At 40.1% G+C, this 11,563-nt stretch overlaps 1 long non-coding RNA gene across 1 annotated transcript; it reads left to right on the top strand.

Moving 5' to 3' along the window:
* The first annotated feature begins 533 nt into the window (after positions 1-533).
* Positions 534-10,771, top strand: LOC117877549. The gene is made up of 3 exons (XR_004645749.1): positions 534-633; positions 7,147-7,189; positions 10,332-10,771. It is a non-coding gene; the product is annotated as an uncharacterized LOC117877549 (long non-coding RNA).
* Positions 10,772-11,563: the final 792 nt, after the last annotated feature.

Genomic DNA, 11,563 nt, shown 5'->3' on the forward strand with positions numbered 1-11,563 from the left:
CGGACATGCCCGGCTTTTGGGGATTTCCCCCCAGACGGGGATTTGAGCCCCCAAAAGCCAGACATGTCCGGGAAAATCCAGACGTATGGTAACCCTAAGCTATGCTCTAAAATCCAACTGTTGCAACTGTACAAGGAGATTTTGGCAAACCAGTAAAGTGCCTGAAACCACTATTGCTTATTGCTAAAAGCAGCCAAGTCAGCAGGCTGCAAAGTGGCCATGCAGCAGGCTTAGCTTAACCAAGGTAGGAGGGGAGGGGAGAGGGTTTTGGGTGCCACAGAAAGGGCAGCTTGAGCCTGCGGGTCCTTCCTGATAAGAATTGTTGAAGTTATGTGCATTTTAGAAGAACAGATTGTGCCCTCAGGAATGTCTGACAGGGTCTCAATGCTGCAAACTCTGGGGGGGAAAACCACACTTTTTGGTTAATCAATAATCAAAATTCTTGCTTGACCTTTGAAACTGCTTACTTAACAAGTTTTCTTTAAGGGACATGTCATTGTATTACTAATGTATAAATAAGGGGGGAAGTTTGAGATAGTTGGACTCTTCAGGACTCTCCGTCTGGATGCATCTTACGTTCCTCACCAGCAGACAGGCTGCCGCTGTGCCACTCGAGAGCCACACTCAGCTTAGGTAATTATTGAGGGTTGGGAGTGTTTTAGTAACCTGTTGTGGATGTGTGTAAGTGCTTGAGACTAAGTAAGAGTGCTTTCACTGAAAGCTAAACTTTGTGTTGTCCTGTTTGTGGCAGCCATCTGTCGGTCAGACAGCCATGTCTCCCCTGATTTTATTTCCTGACACCACCTCGCACAGAGTAAAAGTTACCAAGAGCTTTGGGTTGAAAGAACCCAGCAACTACCTCCTCTTATATGATAGGCCCCAAAAAAGGGCAGGAATTCAAGAAAATCTAGATTACTTTCTTATAAAGCACTTTTGCCTCTGTCTGCCTTTAAACAAATTAATTTTAAAAGCTCCAATTTATTTCAGGCCAGATTTCAAAAGATCTTTGCACTTTTAGCTTCCATTTAAATGCTTATAGGAAGGGGCCAGAAGACTCGATAGCAGCTGAGCATTTTTGAAAATCTGACAACGTCAGTAAACTGCTGGGCTCTTTCAGAAATCCAGACCCAACTGGATGCTGAGCACAGGGGAAAATCTGGCCCTTTAGTGCTTAGTCTGATTTGAGCACTTCACAAACTTACTGGAATACTTAAATGCTTAAAATGTATGTACAGACCATACAGACAAGCAAAGGGGGGATAAGGGATACAACATAAGACCATTCACTTCAATTGTTACTATTTTAGAATAAGCTGGTAGAAGGATGACAATGATGGTTATAAATAACAGGGATGGGATAAACCAGTAGTTACCAACCTGGGCCCAGTAGCAACTGTACTCTGGGGTGTGTATGGAGAAGGATGTTTATGGTGGGGATAGCTCAGTGGTTTGAGCATTGGCCTGTTAAACCCAGGGTTGTGAGTTCAATCCTTGAAGGGGCCACTTAAGGATCTAGGGCAAAATTGGTACTTGGTCCTGCTAGTGAAGGCAGGGGGCTGGACTCGATGACCTTTCAAGGTCCCTTCCAGTTCTAGGAGATAGGATATCTCTCCATTGCTAGTGGTTGCCATTTAGAAAGGATGAGCTCTGTATTTCCTACAGTCTACAAGAGACCAGGGTAGGCTGTAATTGCCCAATTTAGTATGGGGAGCAGTAATATATATGATCTTTGCTGTCAGATTTAGCTTCTGGCTTCCCCATGTCACAAGTAAATTTTATGCCAGATTGATATGTACAATGAGCTGCAGTGGTGTGCTTCTAACGCTAGATGGCATAGTGGTAACATCTGGTGTGTGTATGTTCTTTCATCTTCCAGCAGTTTAAGCTGATGATTACTTGTGTCTAGAATGACAGTTTGACATTGTGTGTTAGTTATGCTATCACTGAATAGATTTACTTGTTTCTGTGTATGATTTCAGGCTATGGGGCACTTGTACTTTAGCAAGAGTGAAATGAATGAAGGGGATGTAAATATTTTAATATCCCTCAACTATACCAGCAATGGTAGACTGTATTTCATGCCTGGTAATATCTAGTCTGACCTCCTGTGTAATACAGGCCATAGAACTGCCCCCAAAATAATTCCTAGAGCACGTCTTTTAGAGAAACATCCAATCTGGATTTAGAAATGGTCAGTGATGGAGAATCCACCATGACCCTTTGTAAATTGTTCCAATGGTTAATTACTCCACCTGTTAAAATTTTACACCTTATTTCTAGCCTGAATTTGTTTAGCTTCAACTTCCAGCCATTGGATCATGTTATACCTTTCTCTGCTAAATGAAAGAATCTATTATTAAATGTTTGTTCCCCAGGTAGTTACTTACAGACTGTAATAAAGTTACCCCTTAATCTTCTCTCAGGTAAACTAAATGTGCTCACTCTGATTAAAGGATCAGAAAACATTCCTTATTCTCATGTCTCTTCTCTGAGCCCTCTCCAATTTATCAGCATCCTTTTTGAATTGTGGGCACAAGAACTGGACACTGTATTCCAGTAGCCATTGCACCCGTGCCAAATAGAGGTAACATAATCGGTCTTATTCTCCCTTGTTCATGCATCCCAAGGTTGCATTAGCCCTTATGGCCACAGTGATATACTGGGAGCTTGTGTTCAGCTGATTATCCACCATGACCCCCAAATCTCTTTCAGAGTCACTGCTTCTCAGGGTAGAGTTAGTGACTATCCTCTTCATTTTTTATCACTTCCCCCAATTTTTGTGTCATCTGCAAATCTTATCAGTGGTGGTTTTATGTTTTCTTTCAGGTCACTAATAAAAATGTTAAATAATTTAGGGCCAGGAACCAGTCCCTGCAGGAACCCACTAGAAACACAGCCATTCAATGGTGATTCCCTTTTTACAGTTACATTTTGAGACATATCAGCTAGCCAATTTTTTTATCCAGAGAGTAATGCTGACACAGGAGTGTTCTGAGTCACTATAAGAAGCAACCCAGGATTAGTGAGTCAATGAGGTGGCAAATCAGTTAGCAGGTGTCACTGGTGACACAGCAGTTGAGGTCTATGCAGTGGGTATGGTAATGAAGTAGAAGGCAGTGCACTGAATTAGTAGATTGAAGTAACAAAAGGAACCATTCAGCAATGAATCAATCATACAATAAACTGATCAATTAATTTGCTATTGCAATTAATATACTAGTTATCAATAGCTCATGTTTAACAGAGCATCAAGGAGAGGGTAAATCAAATCTGCAATAAGTAATAATTTGTAATCAGTTATGCAATAAAAATAGTGGTGACCTAAGTTCCCTCTAAGCTGTGTGGCCATGCAATAGCCTATTAAGCACCGTGCAGGCACACAAAGCTGTGGTGGGAAGCTAGCCCCAGCCCAGCCCAGCTACAGACCTGCCACTGCTGGGGGAGACGTGCCCCTCTCCTGACCCCAACCCAGCCTGGCCCGGACCTACCGTGGCTGGGGGAAAGGCGCCTGTCCCCTGACCCTCCCTACACCATTTTCTATAAAGACAAGGTGCAACTTAGACCGAACCTGAAGGTTGTGTCCCAATTCCACTGTAACCAGGACATTTTTCTACTGGTCTTTTATCCAAAGCTTTACGCGAATAGTCGAGAACAAAGGCTCTACTCCCTGAATGTTTGACAAGCACTAGCCTTTTACATTGAATGCACAAAGCCATTCCGTATGTCGAACCAGCCATTCGTGGCAGTCGCAGACTGGATGAAAGGCCTCCTGGTCCCGTCCCAGAGGATTTCATCATGGATCACGGCCTATATCTGGGCATGCTATGATTTGGCAAAAGTACCAGCTCCTGCACTAACGGCACATTCCACAAGAGCACAGGCCCCCTCGGCAGTGTTCCTGGCTCAGGTTCCAATTCAGCAGATTTGCAGAGTGGTGATGTGGTCCTCGGTTCACACTGTCGCCTCTCATTATGCGATTACCCAGCACACCAGAGACAATGCATCATTCAACAGAGTGATGCTCCAGTCAGCAATTCCATGAACTCCGACCCATCTCCTGGTTAGGGCTTGGGAATCACCTAATTGGAATCAACATGAGCAAACATTCAAAGAAGGAAAAAATGGTTACTTCCCGTCTCGTAACTGTTATTCTTTGAGATGTGTTGCTCATGTCCATTCCAAATCCACCTGCTTTCCCCTCTGTTGGAGTAACTGGCAAGAAGGAACTGAAGAGGCGTTGGTTGGCAGGGACCTGTATTTACCACCTGTGGAGCCACTCCAGGGGGCTCCACAGCCAACCTGATTGTCTACCTCGTACCTGCTACAGCTGCTTAATAATAGATTCTGTTTTCTGCATCTTTAGCCCTTTGAATGATCAGACTATGCCTATGTGTATTGGCATATGGCATTTATGAATTTTCTCACTAAATCTGATATCTTAGATTTATAAGGTTTGGGAGAGAGTGAATGTATTTTATAGGGCTGTTGATTAATTGCAGTTAACTCAAGTGATTAATTCAAAAAAATTAATCATTAAAAAAATTAATTGCCATTAATCGCAGTTTTAATTGCACTGTTAAACAAGAGACTACCAATTGAAATTTATTAAATATTTTGGATGGTTTTTCTATATTTTCATATATATCTTGTATTCTGTGTAGTAATTGAAATCAGTGTATATTTTGATTATAAATATTTGCACTGTACAAATAATAAACAGAAGGAATAATATTTTTCAATTCACCTCATACAAGTACAGTAGTGCAATCTCTTCATCCTGAAAGTGCAATTTACAAATATAGATTTTTCTGTTACTTAACTGCACTCAAAAACAAAAAAAATTTAAAACTTTAGAGACTTTTGTAGCCAGCATTTTAAGGTATTTACATACCAGATATGCTAAACATTTATATGTCCCTTCATACTTCGGCCACCATTCCAGAGGACACGCTTCCATGCTGATGACGCTCATTAAAAACGTAATGCATTAATTAAATTTGTGCCTGAACTCCTTGGGGGAGAACTGTATGTCCCTTGCTCTGTTTTACCCACATTCTGCCATATATTTCATGTTATAGTAGTCTCAGATGATGACCCAGCAATTGTTGTTCATTTTAAGAATACTTTCACTGCAGATTTCACAAAACACAAAGAAGGTACCAAATGTGAGATTTCTAAAGATAGCTACAGCACTTGACCCAAGGATTAAGAATCTGAAGTACTGTCCAAAATCTGAGAGGGACGAGATGCGAAGCATGCTTTTAGAAGTCTTAAAAGAGCAACACACTGATGCGGAAAGTACAGAACCCAAACCACCAAAAAAGAAAATCAACCTTCTGCTGGTGGCATCTGGCTCAGATAATGAAAATGAACATGCATCGGTTTGCACTGCTTTGGATGGTTTTCGAGCAGAACCCATCATCAACATGGATGCATATCCCCTGGAATGGTGGTTGAAGCATCCGCATCTGGCATGTAAATATCTTGCAACACTGGCTACAACAGTGCCATGAGAACACCTGTTCTCACTTTCAGGTGACATTGTTAAGAAGAAGTGGTCAGCATTATCTCTTGCAAATGTAAACAAACTTGTTTGTCTGAGCAACTGGCTGAACAAGAAGTAAGACTGAGTAGACTTGCAAGCTCTAAAATTTTACATTGTTTTATTTTTGAATGCAGTATTTTTATACATAATTCTATATTTGTAAGTTCAACTTGCATGATAAAGAGATTGCATTACAGTATTTGTATTAGGTGAATTGAAAAATACTATTTCTTTTGTCTTTTTACAGTGCAAACACTTGTAATCAAAAATAAATATAAAGCGAGCACTGTACACTTTGTATTCTGTGTTGTAATTGAAATCAATATATTTGAAAAGGTAGAAAACATCCAAAAATATTTAAATAAATGATATTCTATTGTTTAACAGTGTGATTAATCGCAATTAATTTTTTTAATCACTTGACCGCCCTAGTATTTTAGTCAGATTGTAAAATGCTGCATAAATATATGATCCTATATAAATGTGTAGTATTAGTAATAATAATTAAATTATAGCTATAATTGTTGTATTCACACAATTTGTAGCTACTTGGTTTCTCCACAGTCCCATGCTTCTCAAAAAATGAATTATCCTTCATGGTCATTTTGTGCCAGGCAGCCTTCTACAGGGTTCTACCCTGCAAGTACAAAGATCTTTCTCCATGCAGCTGGCCTCCTTTTGTCTTAATAAGCTCTCTCACAAGATGACCAATGTGACAAGCCTTCATAATAACAATGCAGTTAATGTCCTGTCTACTCTATTTGAATTTGGAGCTATATTAGACTCGGTACTTAATAAATTCCTTTGGGCGTGTATTAGTTATTGGTTTGTTAACATATCATTAAGTAACTATCCAAATAATGTTGTTTATTACTAGCAGGACTCTGGTACAATATGGTTGATTGGTTTTGTTTTACCACAATCTATTTCCTGTTTCTTGTCCTCTTCCATTGTGAATGTTTGTCCTCTTAGCAATGCATATGGGAAGGGCAACTGAGTAGCCTCAGGAAACTACTGATGGAGATTTCTTGAGTTTACACTTCAGAGATAATCATGTGTTGACACAGTGCCACCTAGCTATTTTTCCATTCACAACACTAACTCTAACAGCTTGGAATGTTCTAATAGTTACGGGGTAAGATGATCATTTTATTGCTCAACCAGTGTGTTTCGCTACCCTACTGTGTAGACTTGCCTCCTTAGCACAGAGAGGGCTGGTGCTGCTATGGTTTACCAATATTTTATCTTGTATCATATAAGTGGCCTCTGTAATTTGGCTATATCCTGATGACTTAATCAGTCTTGTTCCAATATACCATAGAATTCTATTCTGGCATGCCTAAGCAATGTAATTCTTTACTGTTTGCTAACATTCAGCATGATCACATGACTTCATCGATCTAATCATTTCCACTCTCCCTTAAGCAATCTTTCAGCATCATACATATGATACGCATTATGTTAGTAATTACAGGCCCTGCTACATGCTGTGTGTGTGGCAGGGATAACTGTTCCTAATATTATACTGCTGTTAGCTTATTTATCACAGCACCGTGTTAGTAGTCCTACTTCTCTCATAAAGCTGTACATTTTTTTCCTAGAAGGGGATATTGCTCTGTCACCTACTTCTGCATATCTGATGAGGTAAGTAGTGTTTTGTGATGCTGAACAAATTGCTAAAGGAACTATGAAAATAAAACTATGAAAACTGTCAGCATGATTTGTGGCCGGAGGCCTGCCCTCAAATGACCTGTATAGACATAACTTGCCATGTGGTGTTTTAAAGTGGATTATGCTAACACTAATTTTCAAAACATTTTGTGAGGTAGGACTGCCTTCTTAATTATTTAGCAACAGAGGACTTGCCAGACTGGATCAGACCCAAAGTATATCTAGTTTAGTATCCAGTGTGTCACAGTGGCCAGCACCAGATGCTTTAGAGGATCCATATAGCATTACGTTGCTATCTTAATTGACAGGAAGATCACATTAATCTATAAACGTTGCAACGTAATGCTATATGGATCATGTAAGAAACCCCACAGTAGGCAGATGTGAGATACTGTCCCCCACATAAGGTCTCAACCTGGTCTTTAATAGAGATTAGCCTAAATCAATTTACAAATAATACTCAGCTCTTCTATAGTGCTTTTCATCAGTAGATCTCAAAGTGCTTAACAAAGGAAGTAAATTTCGTTATGCCCATTTTATAGCTACGGAAACTAAGGCATAGAGAAGCAAAGTGATTTGTCCCACACAAGTAGGTCAGTAGCTAAGCTAGCATCAGAACCCACGTCTCCCAACACCCAGCCCCTTGCCTTAGGCACTGGAGCATCTCTTTGAACCACCTTGTCTCTAATTTCAAAGGTCATCTCTTTGACTCTGTGTGCTTGCTTTCAAATATAATTCCACATAACATGTTTATAGATTAATGTGATCTTCCTGTCAATTAAGATAGCAACGTAATGCTATATGGATCATTTTAATTCTCTATTGATTACAGTTGACACACAGCGCTGCAGAGACATCTCTAAAAATTTACACTGCAGTCCAGTACACATGCCCTAATTTTAATTTGCCTGCACAGTTTGGTTTTACATTTCCTTCAATCATGAAAACTCAATATAAAGAAGGTTTTAAAAAAACACTGGGTGCAAATGTTACACAAGGTACTGTTTCAAAGTTCCGCATATAATATAAATCAGTAAAAGTGCAATTAAAGTAGTGTTTAGTATAATTAAAATATCTTTTTTTATCTTTGGATGTATTTATGCTGAAACATTAAAGTCTTGCTCAATGACAGCAATATTTCTTTCTTTTCTTGGGAATTTTGGCCCTGATTCACCATTGTATTACTCCATTCATGTAAATCCAGTGGGGTTAAATTTATATTAACCTGGAGCAATGAAACGGTAGATCATACCCAAAAAGTAGTGGTGGAAATTTACCGGTACTTTTTTCCTACTTCTCATGTCCTTTCCACTATGCCTCTGTCATTCTGTTAATAGGAATTTATATTCATTAAACTTTTCAGTAATGATTCATTTATAGTATTTGCTCACCACAATGGCAATGTAACTATTTCCTCTTAAGGTTCACATGAATCTCTTATCTGAACTTAGATAGTAAGCTCTTTGGTGGAGAGAATTTGTTTTTCTGTTTGTCTTGACAATCACTTTGGGTGATGTATAAATACGAAACAAATTAGCGCTAATAATTAGGACTCTGATGGTGACAATAACTTTGAAAGCATGAACTGAACCTAAACTGCACTGAAAACTGGGATCGACAACTCCACTCCTCTGGCACAGTGGAGCTCTCTACAATAAGTAAAGCTTGTCTGTGCAAGAGACAGAACTTTCTCAGCGGGCCAGACCGAGACTGTGGAAGGAAATCCCCCAGGAACTAAGGATCACCACAAACCTCACCACCTTCCACTCCAAGTGCAAGGCGCACTTCTTTGATCTTGTCTTCCTAACATAAATACATAACAACCTACAGCTTGAAACAAGAAGTGTGAACTGCCCTCTTTATCCCAGTAGGTTGTTAACTCTGAATCATAAAGAAGACAATTTCATTAATTCTTTCATTGGTTGAGCATTTCTTCTATAATGATCAGCAATGTGCTTTTTCTACAATCCCAAACTGTGTCCCAGGGCTCACCATGTTCCAAAAGCCCTATCAAACTGCCCAAAGGTTCACTTTACCTCCTGACAACTTCTATTGTGATATATGTTGTCAGCACAAACATTTTTGGCACCCTGGAAACCGGCAAATGTTGTAACATTATAACAAATAGAATCTAATATCAAAATAAATAACCCAGGAGGTGCTGTACTGGCTGTTGCGCATTTTCATAGTTAAATTACTGAAAACTCAGAGATTTAGTTTAAACAGAGTCTCCACTCTGACTGCCAGGGAATCTGGGGACCTGGCCACTGAATTTAAGTCTAGCTTGACATGGAGCAAAGTGAGCCTCAGTAATAAAAATTATCTATTTAGTCAGCGTGGGCCTTCATGACGAAAACATGAATGAAGGGGAAAAAATATATCACTCTTTATAGATACAGAACCTGATTCTAGCCCAGTTCATTATATAACAAAGACCAACTAGAACTGTGCAGTCCAGCCAGTCTACAATGCCCTACTCATTCTAGAAAGGGGTTCCCACCCTTCAGAGATGACTGAGTATTTTCTACAAGACTGCCACGCTCCATCTCTTGCTCGGGGGAATATATTCACCCTCCCTGTGCTCTTGGGAATGCTGTTGCAGAGATAAAGTATACACAAAGAGCCTCCCTGAATCTGAGAAATGAGATCCCTATGGCTAACTCAGTCACAGAGGGAGCATATGCCTTAAAAAGGGACTTAAAGCTGAAAGCTCCAAAATGCACCTAGGGCTTGATTCTGCATCTTTGAAGACAATGGGAGATATGCCGTTAATGTGAAGGGAAGGTGACACAGGCCCCTCATGTGCACGTAAGATGGTGTAGCTCACGTGGCATTTTTCTTCCACTCTCTCTGTTCACTTTGGTGTCTCTTCTATTGTCATGGGTTGGCCAGAGGGAGGAAGTGGAGCTTTGGTCCTTACAACTTTTTCTTTCTTTCTCCTGCTTTGCTGTCCCCTAGTGTGAAAATGGAGCTTGATACATTTATTAATGGAAATACATGACAGGGTTGCCTGTGATAGCAGGAGAGTGATTGTGATGACCCAGGAGGTCCCTTCCCGGCCTTAGTTCTTCCGTGGTAATCCCAACATTTACAAAGCCTTTCCTCTTTCCTTCAGAGCTCCAATTACAACATCCCAACTGCAGTAGTGCTTAGCATTCATGACTCCCGCTGAAGACCGTCAGAGAACTTGGTACTCAACATCTCTGAAAACATCTCTCTAGGCCTATTTTCTTTTGTGTGGATGTATGGTTTTGACCTCTTCAACTACTATCAAGCCTCTTCCTAGGCTCATTCTATCAGATAACTTGTAGGTTGGTTCATCTTAAAATAGCTTTTTTAAGTTATGTCTTTTTAGAGAGACTGACGTATCATTAATAGAACATGTGTAGCCTGGCAGTGTAAAAGGGTAGATTTGACTCCAGTCCTAATGGACCACAATCCATTTGAATGAAACAATGAATTAATAAAACCATCAGATGCAGGACTGCACAAATGTCCAAAACAAATGACATTCGTTGTTTTATTTTACTGCTACAGTTTTAAAACTCCTTCCTTATGTTATACATTTCCCCTCTGTCTGACTTTTTTTTTAAATATATGTTGTGACATTTGTCCTTTTACCATGGCCAGCCCTTGACTTTTCCTAATAAACTGCATGGTTAAACAAAAGGGTTTGTTACAGAGTATTTAGTTTATTCTTTGTGCAACCAGAATACCTCTTATGGATTTTTGTGTAGAAATAATAAAATTTGCCAACTAATGCTGAGATTTAGACTGGAAGGAAGAATGGAAAAATTCCTGCACCCAAGTTCTAAGTTCTCTTCCTTCTCCTGACATAACGGGGTGGTGGGGGAGGATGGGTGGTCTCCTGTATCACCATGAAGTCAATTGCCTGCCTTGTGAGATAGCTTGACTGTTTATTACTATTCTGTTCCCACTTACACTTGTGTGACACTCTTGACATCACCGGGGTTGCCTGAGTATAACTGCCAATAGAATTTGGCTCACAGATTTATAATTATCATGCATAAAGTTTGTTAGTACGGAGATTATTAACGTAGCCTGTGAGGCAGCTTTATGTCATATACCCCAATAATAATGAACCAAATTCTAATTCACTGTGTCTGTGGCAGTTCTATGCCCTGACTGGGCTCTGTCCACAAGGAGCAGTACTGGAATCCTAGGGGCTGCAGAGCTTCTCTGCAGCCGCCCAGCCTCTCTCCCAATCCCCAGGAACTGAATCCAATAATCCAATACCATATATGGTATGGTAGTGGGTCACCAGGGAGTGAGGTGATGCGTCCTCCAATACCCCTGCATGGGTGTTGAGGCCCCTCAGCTGAGGAG

Source organism: Trachemys scripta, chromosome 5, assembly GCF_013100865.1.
Source record: "Trachemys scripta elegans isolate TJP31775 chromosome 5, CAS_Tse_1.0, whole genome shotgun sequence".
NCBI classification, from domain to species: Eukaryota; Metazoa; Chordata; order Testudines; family Emydidae; genus Trachemys; species Trachemys scripta.